The following is a 27,240-nucleotide window of genomic DNA, read 5'->3' as shown; positions in this document are numbered from 1 at the left end:
AAACTGATTGACAGATCTCAAAACTAACCCCCAAGAGCACTTTTGTATCTACCTGAATACATGAAATGTTTCCTTTTAGCAAGAAGCCTCTCCTTGGGGATTGCTGTAATTAAATTGGGTGGTCTGCTTTAGCACAAGCGTCCTGTATGATGATGCAGTGCACAAAGTACAATTGGGCAACACGGCTAAAATCATCTTAACTATCTGAGGCTTCTTTCAGATTTCTGCAGTCTAGACTACAGGCTTCTTTCGGAAGAAGCTTTTCCAGAAGAGATCTTCCAGAAAAACTTCTTCCAAAAGAGAGCATCTACATAGAAAAAGTGCATTGAAAAAGCAATTTGCTTTTTTGAAAGAGAGCGACCACACTGAATAGACACTATCTCGCATTTAAGCTGTGATTACTATGGATGGAGCGGCCACCAGGGCACCTGTGCTTTTTCCTCTTTCCTCTTCTTTCGAAAGAATTCCCTCTTCCCTGTCTACACATGCCTTTTGGAAAAAGGTTTCCTCCTCATAGAAAGAGGTTTACCAATGTCAGAAAAAGACCTCTTTTCTTTCAATTTTTTTTAAAAAGAATGTGATTTCAGTGTGGATGTAACTGGAGTTTTTTCAGAAAGCAGCCGTTTTTCTGAAATAACTCTGCAGTGTAGACATACCCTGACAGATGACAGTCCCTGTTTTTTATCTTGTAATGAATTTCTCAAACAGGACCAAAATGTAGTCTAAGTTCATTGCAATCATTGATTTAATATGTATAATAATCAGATCAAGGGATAAATTCTTTCAGCACTGAAAGCTAAAGTAATGGGGCTAGAAATCTAGTCTGTTGTAGAGTTTCAGTGCGTGTGTGGAAATGATATGAAAATAGCTAAGGGTATGTCTACACTACCCCGCTAGTTCGAACTAGCGGGGTAATGTATGCATACCGCACTTGCTAATGAAGCCCGGGATTGAATTTCCCGGGCTTCATTAGCATAAGCGGGGAGCCGCCATTTTTAAATCCCTGCTGCTTCGAACCCCGTGCAGCGCGGCTACACGGGGCTCGAACTAGGTAGTTCGGACTAGGTTCCTATTCCGAACTACCATTACTCCTCATGAAACGAGGTGTACCGGTAGTTCGGAATAGGCACCCTAGTCCGAACTACCTAGTTCGAGCCCCGTGTAGCCGCGCTGCATGGGGTTCGAAGCAGCGGGGATTTAAAAATGGCGGCTCCCCGCTTATGCTAATGAAGCCCGGGAAATTCAAACCCCGGGCTTCATTAGCAAGTGCGGTATGCATACATTACCCCGCTAGTTTGAACTAGCAGGGTAGTGTAGACATACCCCCAGTTAATAGTTTGGAAAAGAGAGAACTGAGAGGGGACATGATGGCAGTTTTCGAGTACTTAAAAGGATGTTAGAAGAAGGAGAGAGAAAAATTGTTCTCCTTGACGTCTGATGATAGGACAGGAGGCAATGAGCTTGAATTGCAGCAAGGGAGCTTGGGGTTGGACTTTGGGAGTGACTAGAGAGCTGTCAGGGTGGTTAGACACTGGAGTAGATTTCCTAGGGAGGTTGTGGGATCTCCATCACTGGAGATACTTAAGAGCAGGTTGGATAAACATCTCACAGGGATGATCTAAGTGGTTCTTGGTCCTGCTGTGAGGGCAGAAGACTGAACCGCACAAGGTCTCTTCCAGTTCTGGTATTCCATGATTCTATCATTCATTTAAGATGGACATCCAGGAGAGAAGACAGGGATCGGAGGAAGTGGAAGTGGAGAAAAGATGAAAGTAGCACCTGCTTCTGAGGTTCTATACATTTTATTCAGTGTTTGTACTGCACCTAGCACAGTAGGGTTCTGGTCTATGACTAGGGCTCCTAAACTCTACAGTTACATTATTAATAAAAATGACAGAGACAAGAAACTTCAGTATGCCAGCAATGTGTACAAAGAATTGAGGTTCAAACGACCAAGAGTGTCTGAGGGTCTGACTAACACCTAGCATAAAGAAACATGCAGATTCCTGCTACAATAAATATCATTGTAAAGAATATGTAAAATTGGGAACATCCAAGAAGCAATTCTGCGTATGTGACCATGGTCTATCTTTGCACTATAGAATATATTAACTTTCTGCAGGAAGGTGTTGTTCTGGTATGAAATAAGGATGAGGAAAGGAAAAGCTATGATGATGAGGGCAACATTAATACCTGGATGGATAGAAAGAATTTCATTTTCATATCAGTGATCCATATTGGTCCACAATGTGCAACGATATCTAAATTTAAAAACACATGAAAATATTAAGGAAATTCCATTTAGCAACAACCCTGTAAGGAGTCATAAACCATATTAATGACCAAAGACTTTCATTGCAAAAACAAAACCTACAGGAGACTAGTTCGTCTTTTGCTCCTTATCCCTTTATTCGTGTTTGCTATAGTGTTAGGTATTCTCTCACCTTTTCTGGTCAGAGCAAAAAGGAATTCAGCTAAGCTCTCAATCTCTACAAAATATGTTGCCAAAATATGTAGCTCCTCTTTCTTTCCCCTCAGTTGTGTGCCTGCCTTATTATAACAGGGGAAAATGATTTTCCTCAAAAGTAGGGAAAGTAATTAACTAAATAGTTGCCAAATGATTAGTCAGAAACTACTACTAATCTATACTATTAATTGATCTCAAAAAAACTTTAAAAAAGAGTGATCCTGAAGTACCTTAGAGACTAACAAAAGAATATAGGTAGTATCATGAGCTTTTATGGGCACAAACCACTTCTTCAGATATGTGGAGCAAGAAGCAGATGTGAAAGTAGAAAGAATTATAATGTAAGAGAAAGATGAATTGTGCTGTAATAATTGAATAAGTTGAAGGAATACTGTTTGTCTCTGAACAGGAAGAAGAAAAGTATGTTAATGTTGTTTGTAGGTATGCAGATCAATGTGCTAGCCAGAGTTAATAGGAAAAGGAACATTAGGTGTTAGGGAGAAAGCAATTGAGAACCAAGTAGATATGGACAGTAGATTGCTGTGTGCTTGATGTGGAAATGAAGATACTTGACTAAGTCTCACACTAATCATGTGAAGTTTTGCCCCTCCTTTTAATCCTGTTAACTTGACTTTTTTTTGACTGTATAAATCAAGGGGTTTGAACCTGGTATGGTGCTCACATTTTCTGGATGCATTTTAGCAGAGCTTTGCTGAATAGACAGAGCGGTCTGACAAATCTGTGAGTCCTGTCTGACTTTGACACAGAGAAGGGCATAGACACCCCAAAAATTTAAAGTAGAAAAAGAGGGGAGAGGGTTCATTCATGCCAGTTGAGCAATCATTCCTACATTGCTGTCCAATAAGTTCATGCATTTCCCACAGACACTTCATGTATCAGTTAGGGTAGACACGGTATTTCCTCAGTCAATACTAATCAGATGCAAGAATCAACACTGAAAAGACTGAATTTGTGATCTAAAGGAAATTTTGATTTGCCTTTAATTATTGTGATACTCAGCTGCTATAGTAATATATCCGTAAATAAAATACTATAACCGTTAAGTAAAATGTGGATTATTTATATCTGGCTATACAGACTCCCCGCAGACATACTGACATTGGGCAAGGTCATGGTTTAAAGTTCTGTTTTGGACTTTCCACTGAAAGCACTTAACCGATTTGCCCATCAGTTGCTGAAAGTGAAGGCGACAGTATCCAGTGTTAGAGCTGAATGAAGACTAGTAACAGCATTTGTTGGAGGATTTTGACAGTTCATAATTTGTTTTCATTATGATTCAGAACAAACCCCCAAACTTTAAGAACTGTCTGCAAAACAAAATTGATCCCCAGCCCCACAGCATTCCACCTGGGGGTAGCCCCAGATTTGTGTCTGTGGAAACCCAGAGAGCCAAGAACTTCTGGGTTCCTGGTCCCGCCTCATTTCACCAAGGAGTTCACCACCTGGAAGCTCTGGGATACCAGACTGCTGAGTGATGACCTTGAAAACCTGGCTCCCCAGTAGCCAATCAGAGAGATTTCTGAGGAACTGGGAGGAAACCTGCCTAGCTTCCATTGTGATGTCCTTGAAACTGACTGTCTCATGGAATGTCTATATTTTGATGAATCTGTAAATTTTGACAAATATGGTTTAATTGATTTTTTTCTGATCAGCTCTATCAACTCTGTTTTTAAGCGACAACACTTTGCATCATATTGTGACTACCTAACCAGAGTCTGCTTGTCAAGCATCAGTCTATTTGTGATATAAATTTTTCACAGTCCTTAGCATTTCATTGGTAGTTCCTGATATATTTTGATGTTTTGTTCATAACATGTCACAGAGAAACTTATCGCATTACTTTAGGCTTTTTAATGGTTGGTATCTTATCTCTGTTTTATTTTACTGCACTTATTTTGATAGTCAAGAAGGATATTTTATTGTGTCTCATAATTCAGTTTGCTGTGGATTTGTTTAAAAACCAGATTACAGGACTATTTTGTGTAATAAAAGGTTTCGGGTAGCCTACTGAAATAAAAATGTCACTAACATATACCCAAATATTATTTCCAAACACGTATTTCCTTTGGCAATCATTATCATGTTTCCTTTGTTAACAGAAGAAATTTCAGAGCACATTTTTCTTCTGAAGGGATGGCTATAACATTTAATAAAGTAATAGAAGAGATCCATGTATGGTGTTATTTCAGAAGAGAGATTAAAAAGACGTCGACTTTTCATCTTAGAAAAGAGGAGACTAAGGGGGGATATGATAGAGGTCTATAAAATCATGACTATTGTGGAAAAAGTGAATAAGAACTATGTGGAAGTGGGTGATAGGATTACCTGTTGTGTTCCTTCCCTCTGGGGCCTCTGGCATTGGCTGACAGGATCGTGGGCTTGATGTATTTTTGGTCTGACCCAGTATGGCCGTTCTTATGTTCTTATTAATTTAATCAGTGCTGGACAGCTGAGGTGAGGCAGATAGGACTGAGCTCCAAAATTGTGAATTCAGGAGCATTTTTTTTCCCTTTGACTGAAATCAAAGTCTCATCTTTCTCCCAGACTTCTTTCACCCCAGTATATTCTCCAAAACTGAGCTCCTGAGCAGAATTGAGAGAATAACTGATTTTTCTGTTCTTTGAGGGCATGGCTACATTACAGAGCTATTTGGAAATAACTCATGATATTTTGAAATAACAAGGTGAGTGTCCACACAGCAAGCAGGTTATTTTGATATTATTTTGAAATAATGGGCTTGCTATAGCAAAATAATAACCCCTCATTCTACAAGAAATAAGGCCTATTTTGAAATTGCTATTTTGAAGTCGGGTGAGTGTGGATGCTCTGCTGTGCTTATTTCAAAATAATTGGCCTCCCGGGCTTCTCACAGCTTCCCTGGTGGTCACCCTGACTACGACCCTGACTTATTGAGAAGGAGAAAGACACTCTCACATTCCCCTGGCACATCAGAGCCTAGTGGGACCCAGACTAGTAGACTTTGTGTGCTCCAGTCCCACAGTAGGTGTATTGGTTCAAACAAAAAGTCTGGTTTATTTTATCTGCAAGGGAGGGGAAAGGTGGAAAGTGAGGGCAGAGGACGGGAGGGGTGGTGGAGAAAAGGAACACAGGGATAATGCAGAGGCCCCTTTTGGGGAGGCCTGGGGGAAAGCCTCACAGCTGGCCTTGGCTGTAACTCTTCCTCAATGCCTCCCAGATGAGCAAAGCCCCCTGATGCACTTGTTGGACGGCAGCAGTGCACAGGTTCTCAAAAGCCTTGGTGAGACACTCAGCCTCTGCCCCCCACTCTGGCAGGAAAGTCTCCCCCTTATCCTCACAGAGGTTGTGGAGCACACAGCAGGCCACCACCACTTGGGGGATATTCTGGTCAGCAAGGTTCAGGCAGATGAAGAGACGTCGGAACCTCCCTCTGATGCGGCCGAAGGCTCCCTCCACCACAATGCGGCACCTGCTGAGTCAGGTGTTGAAATGTTCTTTTGTAGCGTAGATGCACTATTTCAAAATAGCTTATTTTGAAATAAGCATGTATTCTAAGTATAACTTGGCTCAATCAAAAATCTCTTTCAAACAGAGATTTCCCTAAACCTCCTCTTGGGGAGTGTACAGTCCCTCTGATTTTCCTCAAGCTCCCTCCTCTCCCCCGATTACATGCAGTGTTGTTAATTTAGCTGGTTGAAATTTTGAATTGAAAATGAAACTTTAATACACGCTTTAAAGAAAGTACAGTTTACGAGAAAACAGTCATACCTGAAAAAGCATAATGGGTTGAAAATATGAACTAAGACTCACTTTCTGATACAGCTGTTACTTATGGCAATATTGGTGCATTTGTTTCAACTCTATTGGCCTACCTCAGAGTTTCAAATGATGATTTTTCAGCAAGGTCTGACTGAGTTCTCCCCTGACAGCCAGAGATGGGTTAAAAGACTTCAGGACCAGACTGTATGTACATGAACTCACTTACTCTGCCTAGGTATCCTGCAGACCAAGCTGTGCTGCCCAAGTGATCAATTTATGTCTGGTGTTGGGTTACAAATCACTTTAGTATTAACAGGATAATCATGAAATATTTTTATCCTATTGTATTAGTAAAGGGCAGCAGAACTGTACTTAGCCTCTCTGGATGAGGGGGTCTCTCTCAGAGCTTAATTTGTGGTAGGGCTTGCCAGGGCAGAGCCCTAGTACCAATAGGGTTGGCAGTTCATAACCCTGAGACCTCAGGACTTGCCACATGAGTTATGAAAATAACAAACTGGATTAAGTCCCAGTGCCTCTTTCATTACTGGTTAAGCACTGACCATCCTCAGCTGAACAACACTCCCTAAGCATGCATGCATATGCATCTGACGAAGAGGGTCTTTACCCATGAAAGTTTATGCTCCAACACTTTTGTTAGTCTATAAGGTGCCACAGGACTCCTCGCTGCTTTTGCAGATTCAGACTAACATGGCTACCTCTCTGAAACTCCCTAAGCAGAAGGTTTGGACGTGAAGAAAGATATGCCATCAATTAACAGCAATGCCCCCCTGCCATGTATACTGGCTAAAATGGACAGTTTCTATGACAAAGTATTAATGGACACAAATCAGATATTCAAAATGGAAATGCACAGAAACCTGTAGGGGAACATTTTAACCCGCCTGTACGATCATTAATGGATTTAAAGGTAGCCGTGCTCCTACAAAGGAATTCCACAAGCTAACTACAGAGAGAGAGTGAGGAATTGATCTTCATATGCAAATTTGACACTATCTCCATTGGCCTGGACAAAACTTGAACTGGTTAAGTTCTTATAAAAAGAGTATTCCTTACATACAACACCTATCAAAAGCTAAGTATGGAACACTTCCAGGGTACGCAGCTAACCTCATTAACACTAACACTATAATTAACAGCTCCTTTTTTTTCTCCCTTTCCTTTCTTATTCTGAGGGTCCTTTTTTTCTCCAGTCAAGATCATCTCATCTGAAGAAATGGATTTTAGAATCATAGAATTCCAAGGCTGGAAGAGACCTCAGGATGTCATTGACTCCAACCCCTGCCCAAAGCAGGACCAACTAAATCATTCCAGTCAGGGCTTTGTCAAGCCACCTCTAGGGATGGAGTTTCTACCATCTGCCTAGGTAATCAATACCAGTGCTTCACCATCCTCACAGTAACATAGTTTTTTCCTAATATCCAACCTAGACCTCCTCCACTGCAACTTGAAACCACTGCTCCTCGTTCTGTCAACTGTCACTACTGAAAACAGCCTCTCTCCATTCTCTTTTAAGAACTGTTCAGGTAGTTAAAGGCTGCTATCAAATCCCCCTCACTCTTCTCTTCTGTAGACTAAATAAACCCAAATCCCTCAGCCTCCTCTCATAAGTCAAGTGCTCCAGCCTCCTAATCATTTTGGTTACCGTCCACTGGACCCTGTCCAATTCTGTCTGTAATGGGTGGGGAGGCAGAATTGAATGCAATTTTGCAGATGTGGCCTCACCAGTGTCAAATAAAGGGGAATAATCAGAGCTCTACATCTGCTGGCAATGCTCCTTCTAAGGAACCCTAATATACCATGAGCCTTCTCGGCCAGAAGAACACTCATATCCAGCTTCTCATCCACTGTATCCCCAGCTCTTTGTCTGCCAAACTGCTGCTTATTAGCTCAGGAAGCTGAGAAGAACTGTATTTCCTGGACTTCTCACCAGTAGTGCAAAGGTCGGGGAGGGGGTAACTCGGGTAGCAGATGAGCTGAGGTTAAGGGAAGCAATTTATGGGAGGGAGTCTGAAGGGTTATTGAGTATGGCTAGGAAAATTATGGTACAGGGTTATTTTGGGGGGGGGGGAGGAGGGTTACTAAGTATCTTTCACCCTGCAGACACTGGCAGTCCTTTTGCCTCCACCATTCAGTCAGGCACATCAGTCTCTGTCCCCATGTGTCTCTGTGGCCTTAATCAGCCATCCCTCTTCTCCTCCATTTCTCTGTGCCCCTCACCCCTGTGTCCCTGCACCCCTCAGCCAGCACATTCCCCTCCTTTCCATGTATACCTGCACCCCTGTTTTTATGTGTTTCTGTGCTTCCACTTAGCCATCCCTGTTCCTTTGTAGCTATGCACCCCTCTGTGCCCATGTGGCCCTGCACCTTCACCCTCATTCAACCTATGTCCTTGTATATACCCCCCTACTAGCTCTTATGAACCTTAACTGGCCCTACCCAGGAGCCTCACACTGACTCTCTCCCATTTCCTGATTTCATGGTTTGGTTGGACAGGCATTGCTAGGAAAGGAGTCTCTTTCTCTCCCCTATCCTGATTAGTGGGCACATGGTGGGACTGCAGCAACTTTTCAACAGAGGCTATTTTATGGAAAAAAATGCACAGCACATGAAATATGCCCTTGCACAATGGCACAGAATTCCCCCAAGACTGAGAAGGGAAGGTTATAAGCATGTTTCTATAAAACATGTCCCTCTGGACATGACTGAATAGATGTGTGCTTGGCATAGCCCTAAGATTGCAGTTCCAGCTTTCTGCAATATTTGCATTTTTTAATTGTTTGCAGGAGAATTTTTGGCATGGCTTAAATAATGTCCACGGGCTACTGCATGATGACAAATGTCTCAGGATATCCATAGACCTACTGACTGGCAGTATATATTTGGTTCATGGACAAACCTGAACTTACTGGCAATGTGAGGAGATTATTTGATTGCAGTCACCTATTTGCTTGCTTGCTGGCACTAGCTTGCTGCCATGGCTACTACTGAGCCCCTTGTTGTACTACTACTGAGCCCCTCAATTCCTGATCATGCGATGGCACCATGCCTGAAATAGAAACCTCTATTTCTTCTACTCACCTGCCCCCTAGGCAGCCACTGAGGGGGAGGAGATATTTTCAATTGCACATTTTAAGTTAATTTATTTTCCTTCTGAACTTTGAGCTGTCAAACTTTGCCTTTATAACCTTTTCTCTTCAACCATGAGGGCGAAACATTTACTTTTTAAAGCAATATCTCAATAGCTCACATGAATTTAAGAAAATCCAAAATATCACAAAACTTGCAATAAAATCCTGAGAGCTAGCAATGCTGCAGTTTTCTTGGAAAATCTGGGAGAGCCCAAAAGAAAAACATTTTGGCTAAATGTGACCAATATTCCTCTAGCCAGAGGTAATATGTTCTCATTTGACATTACGTTATACTCCACCTTTCAGTGTCAGCTCTTTTCCCTTCCATATGAATCTCCATTCTGATTTTCAGCAACCGACGTTCAACCTTAATTCCAGTCAATTTATTTGTTATAAACAGTCAGCTGCAAATGATTTTTCCATCCCATGAAAATAAATGTTTGTAGTTTCAGTTTTTTTGTTTTAAATCACGATGAAAAGTTAAAATCCTGAAAATTGTCTTGAGCAGACGGTTGGGGGGTTAGAGTGGCAGGGAGAGCTTGGGTCAAATGCAACTTTAAAAAATAGTTATGGAAATCTTAGTTTTCATTTCAACTTTATTTCAATTTGGTATTAAAATTAGCTTAAATTAAAAATTGGGGGGAAATCTACAACAAATAAAACCAGAATTTTTATTGTGAAAATGTAAAAATGTGTCATTTCAACAATTCTGAATTATTTTCACCACAATAATTTAGAAACAGAAAATTTGTCAAACTTGACCCTTTTCCCATTTATGGTTTAAGTTTTGATGTATTGTCATTTTCTGACTAAATAATAATAATTTAATATTTAAATATTAAATTTCAAACTGCTGTATATATTAAGTTAATAGATTTTAACATAGTGTTGGTTTGGCTCTTAGAAGTTACAGGCATGTGTTTGTGTATTGATTTGTAGAAGTCAGGGGAGTGAATTCAGACTGCAAAAATTCTGAGCAATTTTTTTCTTTTCATGCTTATGGAAGGTTCTGAGGTTGAGTGTTAGTGATTGCTCCACATGTAATTGTAATTTTCACGTGGAAATGTTGGAACTGAAATATGAATGTATATGGTGGTGTAATATTTATGTTCATAATTATTTCTGTAACTGGATAAAAATGTAACAGACACACAATAGAGAGAAATTCATCCTATGATTCCTGAATCAAGCCCAATAACCTGGGACTGAGCTAAAGCAGATACAATTGTAATGCTTCTTCTCTCTCTCTGCCCCACATTTCCCTCACTTCTACCTCCCAGTCCAGGGCTGCTCTGAATCAAAATCAAATAGCCACCGTCTCTGTTTTTTCTGTGTGCTGTGAAAATGCCTCCAGCAGCTGCTTCTAGAATGGCACTGCTGCTGTGCAATGCGGTAACAAAGGTCACGAGAGAGCCCCTTGTACTGCAAAATACATTATATTTTCCCTTGTCCAAGTTGCAAATCTCTAGACTTTCTAACTCATCCAAGTAATGTGTTCTGACATCCTCCAGCGATAAAAGATGGGGGATAGAAACCATACTATGAGGGAATTAACCCTTCACTTGCCAGTCATTCTTCTACTATCTCAGCCAGAATGAAACCACTGAAAAAATGAACTTCATAATAATAAACTCACAAAGAAAATACATTTCTTTTTTGGGGTAAATGATCACTTTTTAAAGTGATCTTTGCCGAAACATTTAACGAAGGAACAAGGAATGTCAACAGATAAACCTTGGAATGTTTTATTATTCCTGATGTAAAATACATTCATTTTCTTTTCAGTCTATCCCATGTTCATACATCATGTGCCTTGCTGTTGTAAAATGGGAATAGCTGCTCCCAGCTTGAAAAAGTGTTTTTGTTATTTTCTCTATCCAACATTTCAAGGTATATTATATCAAATTAAATTTGAATTGAATTGCAGTAAACCTACTAAAAGAATTCATTGCACTCCACACAGTTTACTACTAAATATATTATGCAGTATGAATGAAGAGATCAATGCAAAAGGATTTATATTTATGAGCTTGTTGTAGTACAAGTTGCTTATGAATACATCATTCAGTGTATTTAATTGCAAATAATAATGGTCCTTCATACATGACCAATACTGCCTCACTGTATTAAAAATCATTTTGGTGAGATTTTATTTCCTGTCTCTTCCTGGATGGAAGAATGGGACTTTTAAATGTACACTTCAGTAATGGATAAGCTTGGTATGCAATAATTTCCCACATATCTGTTGTTTTGTTGACAATATCATAATGTTTCCATGTCTCCAATGAAAGAATTCTGTAACTAGAGCAGGAGCTATGCTGACATTCTGAACTTTCCTAAATGGGGATTGTGCAGTTACCAGCCTTCTAAAATGACTTATACAAATCATTCAGCGCATTTAAATAATTCAACAGATTTCAGATATAATAGCCTATTGATTCTGTTGCTGGGAAAACTGAAATTTTACAATGCCACCGATGTATTCAATTTAAAAAATCAGTTCTTTAAAAGCCAAACCTGATTTGGTTTATGAGAAGCACAATTATTGACTTTGATAATTTTACTATTGTGACTTGTGCTGTAAATTTTTAGTGAATGGCTAACAGTCTGATCCTGTGCAGAGCTGAGATCTGCCTCAGCTCTGGTTGAGACCATTGGCACCTTTGAACACTCAGGATCTTTCAGGAAATGCTGAAGAATAGGGCATGTAATGCTGTTTATACCCTTTCATGGTAAGACACATGGGAGAGTTGCAGACAAGGCTGAAACAGTAGAGGATAGAATCATAGAATCCTAGGGATGGAAGAGACCTCAGAAGGTCATCGAGTCCAACCCCCTGCCCAAGGCAGGACCATCCCCAACTAAATCATCCCAGCCAGGGTTTTGTCAAGCCAGGACTTAAACACCTCTAGGGATGGAGATTCCACGACCTTTCTAGGTAACCCATTCCAGTGCTTCACCACCTTCCTCTTGTGGGTGGAGGAGGGCAAAGGATCACATAGCAGATAGGGAGTGAAGCCTCCAAAAGTTTTTGTGGCTCTCTGGGAAGATAAAGCTTCAGCCTCCCAGTGTGCTGACTCCCCCTCTCCCTACCTGCCACTGCTTGATTCTCTGCACCTGACCATGAGAGCACCTTTAAAAGTCTCTTCACTTTTAAGAACCTGTAGCCAGACAGAAACCCCCTTCGTAACATCCATTTTTGCTTGCCTGGAGCATACAGGGCACACAGAGCAGAAGGCCCAGGCTGCTGTGACCATGAATGGCTGTAAACAGAGATATGCCAATTGCTAACCAAGAGGCTGCCAAGGAGTGCCCTTGACTCAAACCCATATTGATACGAACACACAGCCGCCCGCGTGGGGAGGAATCTCTCGCCCAGTAAAAAAAATGTCTAGTACTCACAATTTAGTTATCTCTCTTGCAAGTGTAAATTAATTTGAAACTTGCTTGTAAGAACTGGCGCCACAAAACGGACCAGTACAATTCGGCATCTTAGATAAGAAAGAGGATACGGGCCCCCAAGGGTATAAAGATGAGTCCAGCAACACACTTGCTTTGAGTGTCAATCTACCATCTATCTGCTGGTCAGGTTAGGTGTTTGATCTCCCGAGGTTCCAAGGGGACGCCCACCTCGTATTCATCTTTCCTAGGAATTGAGAGACCGGCCCTGGCCTGACACGCTGGAGTCGAGAGGCACAGAAAGGGGTAAAAATTGTACCTGGATGTGGTCCTTTGCTTAAGTATATATATACATAGTGTTAGAGCTCTTTAAAGATTAAGCTGTCACTTGGTACCATTATTTCTATTTTCTATCTTTACCTTTTTCCTGTAACCATTTTTAAAATCTATATTTATATTTGCTAGCATTTAAGAAATAGAGCAATAGCCATTGTAACCATATGGTTTTATAAGTCTTTTAATAAACCTGTTACTGTTTAAGCTTTAACCTGACTCCTTCAGTTGCTGTAACAGAACCAAGCACAATTTAAAAGAACTTCAGCTGGTCATAAAAGGGACAGACATAGGGAGAGCTTGGGCGTTTGGATCTGTGTCACTCCCAGGTGACAAGATCCGTTGGGGCACCTTTTCAGCCTTTCCTAGGCTGCCCGCTGCGAAGGAACTTTGTGTTCTAGCAGCTAAAATCTAAGGTGTAATAAGCTCTTCCTATATAACGGGGCGTCTGTTGGCCTGCTGGCCACCCTCTGCGATGGGACCCCGGTCCTAGCAGTAAAGACACAGACGTTAAACCTTTTCTCGGAAGCATACACACACACACTGCCCTGACCGTTGGCTGACAGAGCCTCACTCCAATTTCTTCTTCTGAAAACACCAGCACAGTATTTCCCTCTTAGAGGAAGTACAGGGGTTCACCATGCTGGAAGCATAGAGTTCTGAAGTGAAGGTGTTATAAGGGGTTCATGCCTCCATGTTGAGCTATTCACTTGTCAGATTTAGCTTTGTGTGCCTAGAGATATTTTCTGCATAGACTAGACGAACAGTGCAGCAGTACACCATTAGATTGCATGCTAAACAGATCTGAAGGCCAGATTCTGCCCTGCCCACGTTAAATTCACATAGAGAGTTTTACCTTCACTTGAGAACTGAGAGGTGTTCAGGCTCAGACTACTTTTCCTTATCCTAGGTCCCTAGCGTGGCCACTAAGCCCCAGGTCCATTATATTCTAGGTAAAAAACAAATCAAAGTAATTTGGCAACTTCATATCCTAGATAAAACTTAACAGTTATTGGGGACAGGGACAAACTGATTGTGGGTAATGCAAAAGAAACCAGAACGGCATGTCTATTGACCCAGGTTCTGAGACAGTGCTGCGTAGGTTTTTGCATTGCAGACATATCCTCCTGGAATCATAGGTTTAACAACAACCGGCTAGTACAACATTCAGTAGAACATATCTTGTGTCTGTCTTTGCTGACTGCAAAATCATATTTACCATCCTGTTATTAAACATGACCACTTGTGGGTGGGAAACCTCATAAAAGGTTGCTGTTTTCTTCCAATTCCTGGGTAATGCAGGAGTAACTGGAATTGCTCTTTCTCCCCCAGAAGGGGAAGGAGTTTCTCTCCATACAACCAAGAGATCGACCCAATATGCTTAAAAGACTTAAATTTCTCAGTTGTATCATGTGAATTATTGTTGAGAGAGCAACCCTTGTGCATGCTTGCCTTCAGGGATCCAGGCCGAAGGGAGTTTTCCAGCTCCTTCAAAGGCTGTACTTCTTTTCCCACCATTTGGTTTTTGGCATACAATGTTGAATAAGGCAAATACCTTTCATGGGTCAAAGAGGCATTCCTTCTGAAATGCTCACTATGTGTTGTGCCCTGAGTATTTGGAACAGCAAGAAGAAAAAGAAAGGAAGAAGGAAAGAAGAAATAGGTTTTTCTCTCAATTTTTCACCTTTTAACTATCTTTCATATGAAAACAGTTTGGAGTTTTCCAAAGCTCTTATTCTGTCTTTGTGAAGGACTTTCAGTGTTGAGAGAACTTATCTTTTTGGCCCTTTTCCCCTACTTAAACAATTTTATGATTTGAAAAGATGTCTTAATGACAATTCCTTGCTTTATGGCAATAAGATCATTTTAGATTGATGTTGCTGCAGTAAAATTACAGTACGTGATGATGTTAAGTATAGAAAATGCTAGTAAAGCAGCATAAAAGGTCATAAAACCGCTGACATGATTGACAATTTACCAGAAATTCAGGGGGAAGGGAAGGAGAAGGTGGTGTAAAGTATGTTTTTCTTTTAGTTTAGATAACTTTAATTCCCAAGAAAAAAAGGAAGTACCCATTCTCAAGCCGGCACCATACACACATAGTTAGCAGTCTTTCTTTCTTTTTCATGATATTTATTTAAACAGATGGCAATTCATTCACTATAGAGATACAAAAAATAATATTGTCTCTATGAATGTTAATTAACACGTCAGAACTTTGGAAGTTCAATCCAGAGAGTCAAGTTTTCAAATATGACTAGTTATTTTGTCTCTGTATCTGAGTGCCCAATTTGAGATATCTCAAAGAGGGCTGAGTTTTACAGATTTGGGGTACCTGGATTCCGAAAAACATGCTACTTTGAGACTCCTTCTATCTCTAACTGGTCACTCAACAATCCTAACACCCAAAGCCCCTAGTGATTTCTGAAAAATCTTAACTCAACACTTGTGTATGGATTTTGTACATTTCTCAATCTAAATGCTCACAGTCCTCCTCATATTTTTGCAGACAGTGAAGTGGAAAGAGAAAGATCCATGCCCAGCCAGTCTAGTCTTGTTTCCTGGTAGCTGTGCCCACTCAGAAATCTGCAGGGGCTCTGAAAAAATACATGCTTTCTGAGTCCTGCAGTGAAGAAATCTGCCATCTCTCAGGGTATGTCTACACTGCCACCCTAGTTCAAACTAGGGTGGCTAGTGTAGACATACCCTCAGAGAAGAACATACTACAATGTTCCCTCCAGGAAAGATCTAGACCAATTTTGTCCCCATTATTCCATTTTCCAGACATCAGAGAGTCACCCCGCCTTCGGCTTTCTCTACTATTTAAGGGGGGACATTCCACATGACTTGTCTCAAAGCTCAGTATTTTCTAGAGCAGTTTGCCCAATGGCAAATTCATGCTTTTTCCTCCCTTCCAGGAAGGAGGAGGAGACAGAAACTATTTTCAAAAGTGACGAGGAGTCCTGTGGCACCTTATAGACTAACAGATTTATTGGAGCATAAGCTTACGTGGGCAAAGACCCACTTCGTCAGATGCATGTAGTGGAAATTCCAGAGGCAGATATAAATACACAGGCATAAGAAAAGAGTACAATCAAGAGTAAGACTAAAGATAATGAGGTCAATTTAGTCAGGGAGGATGAGACCCACTTCTAGCAGCTGATGTGGAGGTGTGAACACCAAGGGTATGTCTAGACTACAGAGTTTTGTCGACAGAAGTTTTGTCGACAGATACTGTCGACAAAGCTTCTGTTGACAAAGAGCGTCTACACTACATTCAGTTCTGTCGACAAAGCAAGCTGCTTTGTCGACATGGCAGTGTAGATGCAAGGACAGTTTACATTCAATAACGCCTTCTGTCGACAGAACTCTGTCGACAGAAGGCGTTATGCCTCATAAAATGAGGTTTACCAGCGTCGACAAAACTGCTGAGTTCTGTCGACGTTATGTCGACAGAACTCAGCGGTAGTGTAGACGCAGGTATAGTTTTGTCGACAAAAGTCCACTTTTGTCGACAAAACTCTGTAGTCTAGACACACCCCAAGAGACGAGAAACTGCTTTTGTAGTTGGCTAGGCATTCACAGTCTTTGTTTAATCCTGAACTGATGGTGTCAAATTTGTTGATGAACTGTAGCTCAGCAGTTTCTCTTTGAAGTCTGTTCTTGGAGTTTTTTTGTTGCAGGATGACTACCTTTAAATCTGCTACTGAGTGTCCAGGGAAATTGAAGTGTTCTCCTACAAGGTTTTTGTATATTACCATTCCTGATCTCTGATTTGTGTCTGTTTATTCTTTTATGTAGGCACTGTCCAGTTTGGCTGACGTATATAGCAGAGGGGCATTGCTGGCTCATGATAGCGTATATTACATTGGTAGATGTGCAGGTGAATGAACCCATGATGACGTGGCTGATCTGGTTAGGTCCTGTGATGGAGCCGCTAGTGTAGATATGTGGGCAGAGTTGGCACCAAGATTTGTGGCAGGGACTGGTTCTGACTAACACTGCTGCCCCTCTCGTAGAAACTATTTTGTTATATTTAACTGGTGGGAGGCACTCCATTATTGTAGCCACCTGGGCTGCCCTATAGGACCTAGAGCTGCAAGAGCTATTTCCCAATAGTGACTGTGTGGGATGTTTAGTCAGCACAAAGGGCCATGAGTGAACTCAGGGAGTTTTAGTTCTGGGAGACAAGTTAGGTCACAAAGAGAATTCAACAACTTATACATAAACAAAATTGTTTTTACCAAATTCTCCAATTTTACGGATGTTTTCTGTATCCCAAATGTAGACATTGGAAACAAATAAAGTTCAGATCAGTTCTACTCACACAATGGCAGATGCACATTATTATTTGCAGTTTATAAACAGGAAAACTGAGACACGGAGGATTCATAGCTTGCACAGATTAGCCCCTGGGTCAGGAACAGACAAACTGCCTCCCATAATACTGACACAACATAGTTCATGAACTTCTTCCTTATTCAGGCTTTGTTTGTTGTTCAGCAACACGGTTGGCCTTTGCAAAGGTAACATATTTTTCCATAGCCTGATTTTAGAAAATAATATATTTTTTGGAAAAAAAGACCATAAGTGTCCCAAGTGTTAGGGTCTTTTTCACTTCTCTCCATTGCTGCGATATTTACAGAGCGATTTTTGAATGATAACAAATCCAATTTGTATTCTTAGTGTCAGGTAAGGAGCAAAGATGAAAAACATATTGAATTTATGCCAGAAATTTTGGATTATATCTCCAGTTTATCGACCTCCCCCCCCCCCCCGAACAGTTTTGTGTAATTCATGCTAAATTTACATAACCTAACAAGCAAAGTTGAGGAACATTTCTGTCTAAAGCTAAGCTGAGAACATGTTGCTTTAGAGTGTGGTCAGCTGAGATTTCTGTCTAAATACTTCAAATGTTGTCCCATAACAATTATGTGCTTCTTGGATTTTCCCATTATGACAGCCAATCATTTCAGTGGTCAACTCAACCTTTCCTGCATTTACTTTTGTGTGAATTAACAGCTGGCGATAAAGAAAAGGGTATTGCTGTCACAGCTCAGCTGTGATGTTTTAACATCCCAGTGAGGCAGTGGACGACTGGGTGCCAATATAACAAGAAAATAAAAGAGATGTCTGGACACCTTCCCAAAAGCCTGTATCATACTTGGATTTATTGGCACTGAGTTGGCTATGAGGAAAAAGCGGGACAATGGAATTTGTTTCTAGAAAGTAGCCATGAGATATTTGCTAATTGGCACATCCCTTCTGCAAACTGAAGAAGTGGCTAAGACGCAGGGTTTACTTCTTGTGTTCCAGAAGTTATTCCAGCTATTCTAGCAGTTAACTTTTATTTTAATTAAAGCCTCATGTTTCCCTCCGTGGATCTGTGTGGTGATGACCCAAGAGAGTTATACCCTTTGCTCTGCTTCCCGTTCCTCCCCTTTTATGGGACTGCACTGCATTGTTAGGGCAGGAATCAACAAGTATCTCTGTTACATAAAGGCTTGCAAATTCTTTTTCTTAGCGTGCAAGTACAGCTTGTACCTCCCTTAACCAGAGCTCCCTGGTCCGGCAACATACATGGTCTGGCACCAACCACAGATGTTCCTGGACCACAGAAGCATCATAGGAGGTACAGTGTGGAGCCCCAGTGCGTGTATTGGGGGGGACAGGCAGCACAGTGGAGAGTTCTTGACCCAGCAGCAGTCGTGGGGCTCTAGTCCCAGCTGTAGCCAGGGAGGTGCAGCCCCAGCTGCCGAGCCAGGCAATTGTGAAGCTCTGTCCCAGCTGCAGAGCTCCAGCCATTTCCCCAGCCCCAGCCCCAGCAGCAGAAGGTGGGTGGCATCTAGAAAGCCCCAGGGGGACTGGGGCCAGACTGGAGCCCTAACCCAATGGCAGCCCAGACCTCCTCTGGCCTGGCAAATCCCCTCTTTCGGCACCAGTCAGGTCCTGAGGATGCCGGACCAGCAAGGTCCAACCTGTAGTGCACAGTCCTTGAAGAAGTGTGTGTTTGTGTGCGCGTGTGTGCACATGTCCACGCTGTGGTTTCTTTGTAAGGAGCTGTTACAACAGCAATTTCTTGGTATTCGGTTGCTTCCTGGTGTTGACTGTATGTGCTGGTTATTGTTTACTGATTACTATTGCGACAGAATGGAAATTACCTTTGCAGGCCTGGAGTAAAATGACCCAAAGGAAGAGGACAAGACATATGATTGTTCTACCCTGGTACAAACCTCGAAGGTGTCATCATGCCCTTTGGTGCGTGTATTCACAGCAAAGACATAAGGAATACACTGTGGAACCACAAAAATAAGGTAGAAAGTTGATTGGTTAAACCTAGTTTCGAATGATGTTCACAGCACCTTTTCCTTGTGAACAGGTAGGTTATGAAAAGTTGGCTTACTGTATATAACTTTGGGGAGCACCTCTGCATAAGGCGAATGCAACATTGCGATGTGCAATCAGAGACTGGTATCAAACAGAATCAAAGTGTGGTAAAGCCACTGACTATATCATTTATCAACACTGGAAATGGGGGGGAGGGGGGTTGCTTTGTCTGAGATCTCTGAAAGAGAGATTTGTATCCATGCTCTTTGTGACCATGTCTGTGTTACTGATTTTTCCTCCAGCAGGAAGCGGATGGGCAAGGACCTGCCATTTACCGCTCCTTGGCAGAGGTGCAGCGATAGGAAATTGTGCTGGCATACGGCTCTGCTCTACTCTACTCAACCTGACTTAAAAGTAAGCCATTTTCTAGGGAAAGTGACAGGCAGGACTATCCCCAGCAGGAAGGCTGCAGTGAAGCAGATTTGCCAAGGAATTGGAGGTGACTCCAAAGTGAGAATGTGTGTGCTCATTCTATAACATTTACATGAGTTTTTGAATACACATTGAATGAAAACACTTACAAATGCCATTTGGGATATAGCGTTTTGCTTTCCATTCTCTTAGATTTTATCACCTTGGAAATTAAAAATACTCCCTTGCATACAGAGCAAAACACCAGCTTTCTGCAGTCTCTGGTGCAATCTTTCAATGTTTTTATTAGCTCTTGAATACAATTCAGCCTAGGTGTTTGTAGCTCTCGCTCAGGCTTGACTAGCCTTGTGAGGATTCCCCTGGGTATGTGTGAGGTGGGTGCTCAGCAATGTTCCCTCTCATTTTTGCCATCTACATGCAGAATACATTTTGTTATGTGCACTGAGGCATATGTGGATGTGCACCACCAGTACAGATATATGCTGCCACCTGTGAGTGGCTGGGTGTGCTCGGCTAGTCAGCTGGGTGGCTCCTGAGTCTCTCTTGGCTGGCTGCCCAAGTGCACAGCTTATAGTGTACACTGGTGTTCAGAGATTATTCAGCACATCTCCGGGCATGGGGAACTCTTTTGACTGCTCTCAGCAGCAACAGAAGCCAGGCAGTATGTGTTTGCTTCTGCAGAGGCTCTGAGCCACAGACCTACTAGCCAATCTCCCCTATCCATTGTCAGCCTTGCTGAACACAAAAATAGCCACTGATTTCAGTGACATTACATAGCTAAAAATGTAAAGTGGCAACATGCTTAAAACAAACAAATAATATAACATCCTCTAGACAACCTAAGGCCAACTGTCCTTTAATTTACGAAAGCTTCAGAAGGGTAGCCGAGTTTGTCTGTAACTGGAAAAATGTAAAAAAACAAAGAATAGTCTAGCAGCAAATAAAGACTAACAAAACATATAGATGGCATTATGAGCTTAAGCAGGTTGTGCCCTCGAAAGCTCGTGATACCATCTACATGCTTTGTTAGTCTGTAAGGTTCTGCTAGACTATTTGTTGTTTTTTAAGTTCTTTAACTTACAGTGCTTGTATCTAATTACACCTGTCTTCTCCATGGTATAAGAGGAAAATGAGGCCCACTATATGAGTTTTCGCTCAGCTATTCACATTGCTTTATTTCTTGTGGGGAAGAAAGTAGGAGGCACTTGAAAGCTTCTAAGGATGAATATAGATTAAATGCATCCTGAAAAACTAAATTTGTTTTCAAATGAAGTTATTGTTTTTATTGGGATCCAAAGTACTGAGAAGGCAGTGAAACAGATGTTGTAATACTGAAACAGAGCACTTTATATCACGTGGCATAAATACAACAAACAAACACAAAATTTTAGTCATACGGCCTCTTCATTGGAATTCTTTTAGGCTTTCACTCTTTATACATATTTTTGCTATGTTTTTTGTTTCTTTCTTCCAATCCTCTTCTTTTCTTCCCATCTGTTTACTCATTTAAGGTTGATAGGAGTTAAGGATGTATTAAATGCTTTTCTAAATTGGGCACCACTGCATAACTTATCTTTTCTGGCTTATTCTTTTCTTCTAGTTTTGTTGTTTGGAGTTCCCACTACAATCTGACCAATTCTTTGTCAGTATCATCACTCAAAATTGTTCCTCACAGCGGGTTGAGAGGTCCATTAAAAATCAGTCATTAGTGCCATTTTGATTCATTGGCTGTGATTTCCTTCTTCACAGCTAAAACACTTGTAGGAGTTGATCAAAGAGCAGCAAGGCAAGAAACTAATGGATAAAGAAATGCACTCTGCCTGGCTGAACATTAATCATACCTAAACTTACTTTTTAAACAAATTTTGAAATGTTCAAATTGCCTGTAGCATGTAACTTCTGTTTCCCAACCCTCTCTAAGGGGAAATCTACACAGCAGGCCTAAAGTCGGGATAAGCTACACAACTTAAGGTACATCAATTGTGTAGCTGAAGTAAAAATAGCTTAATTTGGCTTTTGGCGCTGTCTACACAGCAGGAAGTTGAATGAAGAACACTCTTCCTTACTCCTTGTAAAATGAGGGTTACTATGAGTCAGAGTAAGAAATCCTCCAGTTCAAAGTTATTTTGAAATACAGGCTTGTAGTGTAGTTTGCTCTTTGTAATTTTGGAATAACTGACTTTATTTCAAAATAACACTGCTGTGCAGATGTACCCTAAGTGCTCATATTCAAATTAGGAGCTTACAAAAATGAGACCAAAATTATTACATTTGCCCTGTTGTTTAGTTGGGCTACGTCTAGACAGCAGCACTATTTTGGGATACTATTTTGGGATACTTAAAGTATCCCAAAATAACTATTCTGTGTCTTTAAATGTGTCCGTTATTTTGAAATATATTTCAAAATAACGGGCATACCTGTAACCCTTGTTCCATGAGGATTAAAGGATGTTTCAGAATAGCACTTTATTTCAAAATCTGGTGCTGTGTAGACAGCGCCAAATTTTGAAATAAGCTATTTTGAAATTAGATCAAATAAGATGCACAATTTGCTTAGCTGAAATTGCGTATCTTATTTTGATCTGTGGGTGCAGTGTAGATGCACTGTTAGTGATGTTACCTCCAAATTTGCTAATTCACTTAAACTCATATAGGGAAGAAATATATCATTTATACCTCTTCCTCTTGTTTGGCTATTAAAGTGGATCTCAGCAGGAATTCTTGTACTTTGTGTGAAAACACAACACATTAAAATTTGATGGAAGAGAGATTCCAGGCAAAGTATTTGCACTATCCTTTTCACACCTGTACAAATATGTTAGCTGCTTTTGAGATCTACGCAGTTAATTGAGAATTTTCAGCTTGTGATCCTGGCAGTTCCAACGGATAGCTCCTTAAACACAGAGGTCCTGTCCTGTTATATAATATTGGATATTCCATGATAGTTTGGTGGCATTCACATTCAGAGATTGTCAGAAAACAGGGTTTTTAGACAGAAGATTTGAAAATAAAAACAAGTCTCCCCCTGTAGGAAGGCAGTGGGTCTTAGTGAATAACACACTAGACCACAGACATGGATTCTATTCTGGACTTGGCCACAGACCGCTGTTTGACCTTGTCCAAGTCACGTCATTGTTCTGAGCCTCAGTTTCCCCATTTGTAAAGTCTTAACATCACCTTAAAGATTCCATATTTATTGTGCCTGTTGCTATAAAATGTGCATATTTCAACTGTGTCAGTCAAAGGGAATGTAAGTACTAATGCTAGGCCTCGGGGTAGGTAATGTCCATTAGAGTAATTTGTTTCAAATTGCATTGTACACATTAAATCCTTGCATTCCGTCCATTGTGAAATTGGCACCTTTTGGTTTTACTAATAGTATCATCATATATTGCTTTGCTGGGTGTAATCCAGGCTGCTAATTTAAAGGTTGCAATAAAATTTTTGTGTAGCACATTTTTTAAAATTACCTGAAGCGAGGGCGCAACACGCTCTTTGGTGAGTATTCAATCAATATAAAGAAAGTTGTTATAAGAAAAGATTCAGAACTAATCATTCTGATTACGTTTTGATTTAATTACAAAACAAATTCTCAGCATTGTCTTTTACTTCACACAGTCCCACAATATCAACTTTCAGATGAAGCTGAGGGATAGTAAGATGTGAGATGGGTGCCTGTGCATGGGGGGGGGAGGGAGGAGAGAATTGACAAATCTGTTCTTACAAGCCACTAATGTACTGTGCATGTTTACTGAGGTGAGGTGCTTTCTGCAGATTTATGGTGGAAGTTTCAAAAGTGCCTGAAGGCCAGAAAATTTAAACGAAGCTTAGGTATTGCTCATTTCAGAAAGTATTTTGGTACTTAAGATACAAATAGATCCTGAGTGGGAGATTTCAAAATTGCTTAGGCACTACATGATTATATGCACTTTGAAAAAAATGTTACCTACACGAGGGCGTGTTCTTGCGCGAAAACAGTTGCTCTTGCGCAAAAACATGCCGCCTGTATACACTGGCCACATGTTCTTGTGCAAGTAAACTGACGTACTGTAGAAAATCAGGGCTTCTTGCATGAGAACTCTGATGCTCCCTTTCAGGAAGAAGCCCTTCCAGAAGAGGCCAGTGTGACAGGCAACATGAATTTCTTGCACAAGAAGCCCCTATGGTTAAAATGAGCATCAGAGCTTTCTTGCGTAAGAGAGCGTCTACACTGGCATGGATGCTCTTGCCAAAAGCACATCTCTTGCGCAAAAGCACATGCCAGTGTAGGCGCACTCTCGTGGAACACTTTTTGCTCAAGAACTTTCTGCAAAAGAGTTCTTACACAAGAAGCTGCCAATGTAGATGTAGCCCAGGGGCAGAGTAGAGGGCTCACCTGGAGAGCGGTCTGCAGTCAATGTGGTGGGTGTTCACTAGACCTGTTGAGTTGACCGCCACTATATCAACCTTGGTGCATCCTATCGCTGCTGGATTGTAAAAGTGGCCTAAGGGTGCTTGTGATGGGTAGGAGGAGCGCTGGCCAGCACTTGGTGACTAAGGTGTTAAACTCAGGTAGCTAGCAAGGGTGTTGGGAGGGGACCCGAAGAGTCAATGGGGATATGGTGCTGAAATTTGAATTGTATAAGATACCTTGCCTGCGCTCTTTGGGTACATCTACACAACAATTTAGTCCATGTCTACACAGCAGGTAGCTATTTCGAAATAATGTTGAAATACTGTTAAACTGGAGGACTTCTTACTCTGACTCCTGTAATCCTCATTGTACAAGGAATAAGGGAAGTTGGAGGAAGAGTGCTCTATTTCAAAATAAGTGTTGTGTAGATGCTCCCAATTTTGAAATAAGCTATTTTGAAATAAGCTACGCAATTGACATAGTTCAATTTGTGTAGCTTATTTTGAGTGAAGCCCTGCTGTGTAGACACACCTTTTGTGTGGGATAGTCAAGCCAGGAGTTGAGAGAGACAGGATGATTTAAACCCAGGCAGGACTATTGTGCCTTCAAGGTATTCGGGGCATGGGAGTGAACTGAATTAGGAAGGGATCATGAGTAAATAAAGGGAAAAATGTGTATCTAGTAATGATCAGGATAATTTTTTTTGGAGTTGTTTGGTTTAAACTTCTCTGTTTGTGAATCCATGCCTTTCCTCTCCATTCGCAATTTAAGCTACTGCTCAAAGGAATATGGTTCTTTGTATTTTGATTTATTCTTTTCTATTTGCTCTGTAACATCTAGTAACCTAGTTTGCTTTATCAACTTTATTTTTTATTTTGTCAAAAAAATCACTTTTTTAAGGTGATGATTTGATTCTTGTGTCCTGGAAAGAAATAGGGATTTATGTGTGTATTTGCCTGCCTGAGACTGGGTAGTTAGCTACCAGACATGGCAGCTTATTTCTCTCTTTTCTTTTTTTCATGCTTTTTGGGGAAAAAGAGTTTTTAGAAGCAGAGACAAAGGTATTTAAGGTCTTTGTGGGCCCGCACCTTCTGCAGTCAGAGTGCCAAAGTGGGGATCAGCCCTGACAGTGTTAGACACCATTTGACCATTCCTCTCTGCATGGTATAGCAATAGAGGCAATTTAGACTCAATTGAGAGTCTAGTTGCATGCTGCAGAGCTGAAATCACGGAAATCACCTATGTCTAAGTCGTAGTTTTGGACAGAGTTTCTGATGCAAGAAAATTGCCCAGCAGTGAGGCTTCCCCACTAACAGCTGAACTCACCAGGAGCGGTCTTAAATGGGAGGCCCCAAAGATATCTTGGTAACTGGCCAGAAAGCAGATGTCTAGGGTTCTGAAGTCTAGGGTTCCACTGACCAAAACCAGCAACTATGTGTGGGGTGCAGAGAAGATATGGGCACATTATAAGTACTTCTGGTTTGCTGGACTTCAGAACCTGAAGGGAAAGGACACGGCCCGACTTACCTAGGGGTGAGGCTTTTGGCTCAGGGTTTATTTTTATGACACCTAGTTGTGAAGTTTTCCTAAATTAATGCTGAGTTGCTTCCCTCCTTTTATGAAAGGTTTTTGCTGCACTCAGATTCTGTGCTTGTGAGAGGGGAGGTATTGCTTGTTAGAGGTGTGGACGGTTGAGATGTGTAATTGTTCCAGATCACTGCATGGGAACTCGAGTCGGTTTTGTGTTGTATTGTTGGAAAGGAACCCCTAGATACTGAGTCCAGCCCTGTTGCTGCCAATTGTGACCGACAGAAATGTTTCAAATGCATACACTGTTCTAGAAGGCAAGGTTGAAAAAGTGCACTTTGTGGTTCTAGTGGAAAGTTATAAGGTTTTTTTTTATGGCCCCTAATTCTGGCAGCACGTCATTCTGTATTCTCACATTGGCCCTGAGAAAGCTCTGTCTCCATGCACTGGTGCTTTACCCATATAATAGAAAGTTTTGTTGCGCTTGAGGACTAGAGATGTCTATGACTCTCTTCATCTCAAAACTTTAGATGATCATTAACTTGTGCAGGTTGTTGGGTGCACAAATAAGGTCTCAGGCCTTGAACTTGATTTGGTATTCTATGAGAACCCGGTGCAGAGACTGGAGGGAAGGTCTGATTTGCCTATTATAGTCCTTTCTGCTGAGGAGATGTGCTGTGGCATTCTGTGCTACATGCAGTTTCCTAAGGGCTGATGGCTTCATCCTCACGTTGTTAAAGTCCAGATAACAAGTGTATGTGTGTAGAATCATAGAAGAAACCTCAGGAAGTAATGGAGTCCAACCCCCTGCTAAAAGCAGGGCCAACCCCAAATAAAACATCCCAGCCAGGGCTTTGTCAAACGGGGACTTAAAAAACTGGATGAAGATTCCTCCATCTCCCTAGGTAACCTATTCCAGTGCTTCACCATCTTCCTAATAAAATAGTTTTTCCTAATATCCAACCTAAACCTCCCCACTGCAGTTTGAGACCATTGCTCCTGGTTCTGTCATCTGTCACTGAGAACAGCCTCTCTTCATCCTCTTTGAGAGCCCCCCTTCACATAGTTGAAGGCTGCTATCAAATCCTCCCTCACTCTTCTCTTCTGTAGAGAGCCCAAAACCCTCAGCCTCTTCTCATAAATCAAGTGCTCCAGCCCCCTACTCATTTTTGTTGCCATTCACTGGACTTTCTCGAATGCGTCTACATCCTTTATTTAATGGGGGGCCCAGAATTGAACATAATGCTCCTCACCAGTGCTGAATAAAGGGGAATAATCACTTCCCTAGATCTGCTGTCCATGCTCCTACCAAAGCACCCCAATATCTTGTTAGCTTTCCTGGCTACCAGGGCACACTGTTAACTCATATCCAGCTTCTTATCCACTGTAACCCCCAGGTCCTTTTCTGAAAAACTGCTGTTTAGCCAGACAGTGCCCTGCCTGTAGCAGTACTT

The 27,240-nt window shown here is 41.3% G+C and overlaps 1 long non-coding RNA gene across 4 annotated transcripts in view; it reads left to right on the top strand.

The window, feature by feature from the left end:
• LOC102458226 (uncharacterized) overlaps positions 1 to 27,240 on the top strand; it is a 97,790-nt gene that overhangs the window by 13,248 nt on the left and 57,302 nt on the right. For all 4 annotated transcript variants that reach the window (XR_012906018.1, XR_012906019.1, XR_012906021.1 and 1 more), the window contains exons 2-3: positions 19,277 to 19,421; positions 19,737 to 19,848. This is a non-coding gene — a long non-coding RNA (uncharacterized LOC102458226). The remainder of the gene's footprint in view (positions 1 to 19,276; positions 19,422 to 19,736; positions 19,849 to 27,240) is intronic.

This window comes from Pelodiscus sinensis, chromosome 9 (assembly GCF_049634645.1).
Source record: "Pelodiscus sinensis isolate JC-2024 chromosome 9, ASM4963464v1, whole genome shotgun sequence".
NCBI classification, from domain to species: Eukaryota; Metazoa; Chordata; order Testudines; family Trionychidae; genus Pelodiscus; species Pelodiscus sinensis.
The sequence above is the reverse complement of the archived record's forward strand: the minus strand, read 5'-3'. Positions and strand labels throughout refer to the sequence as shown.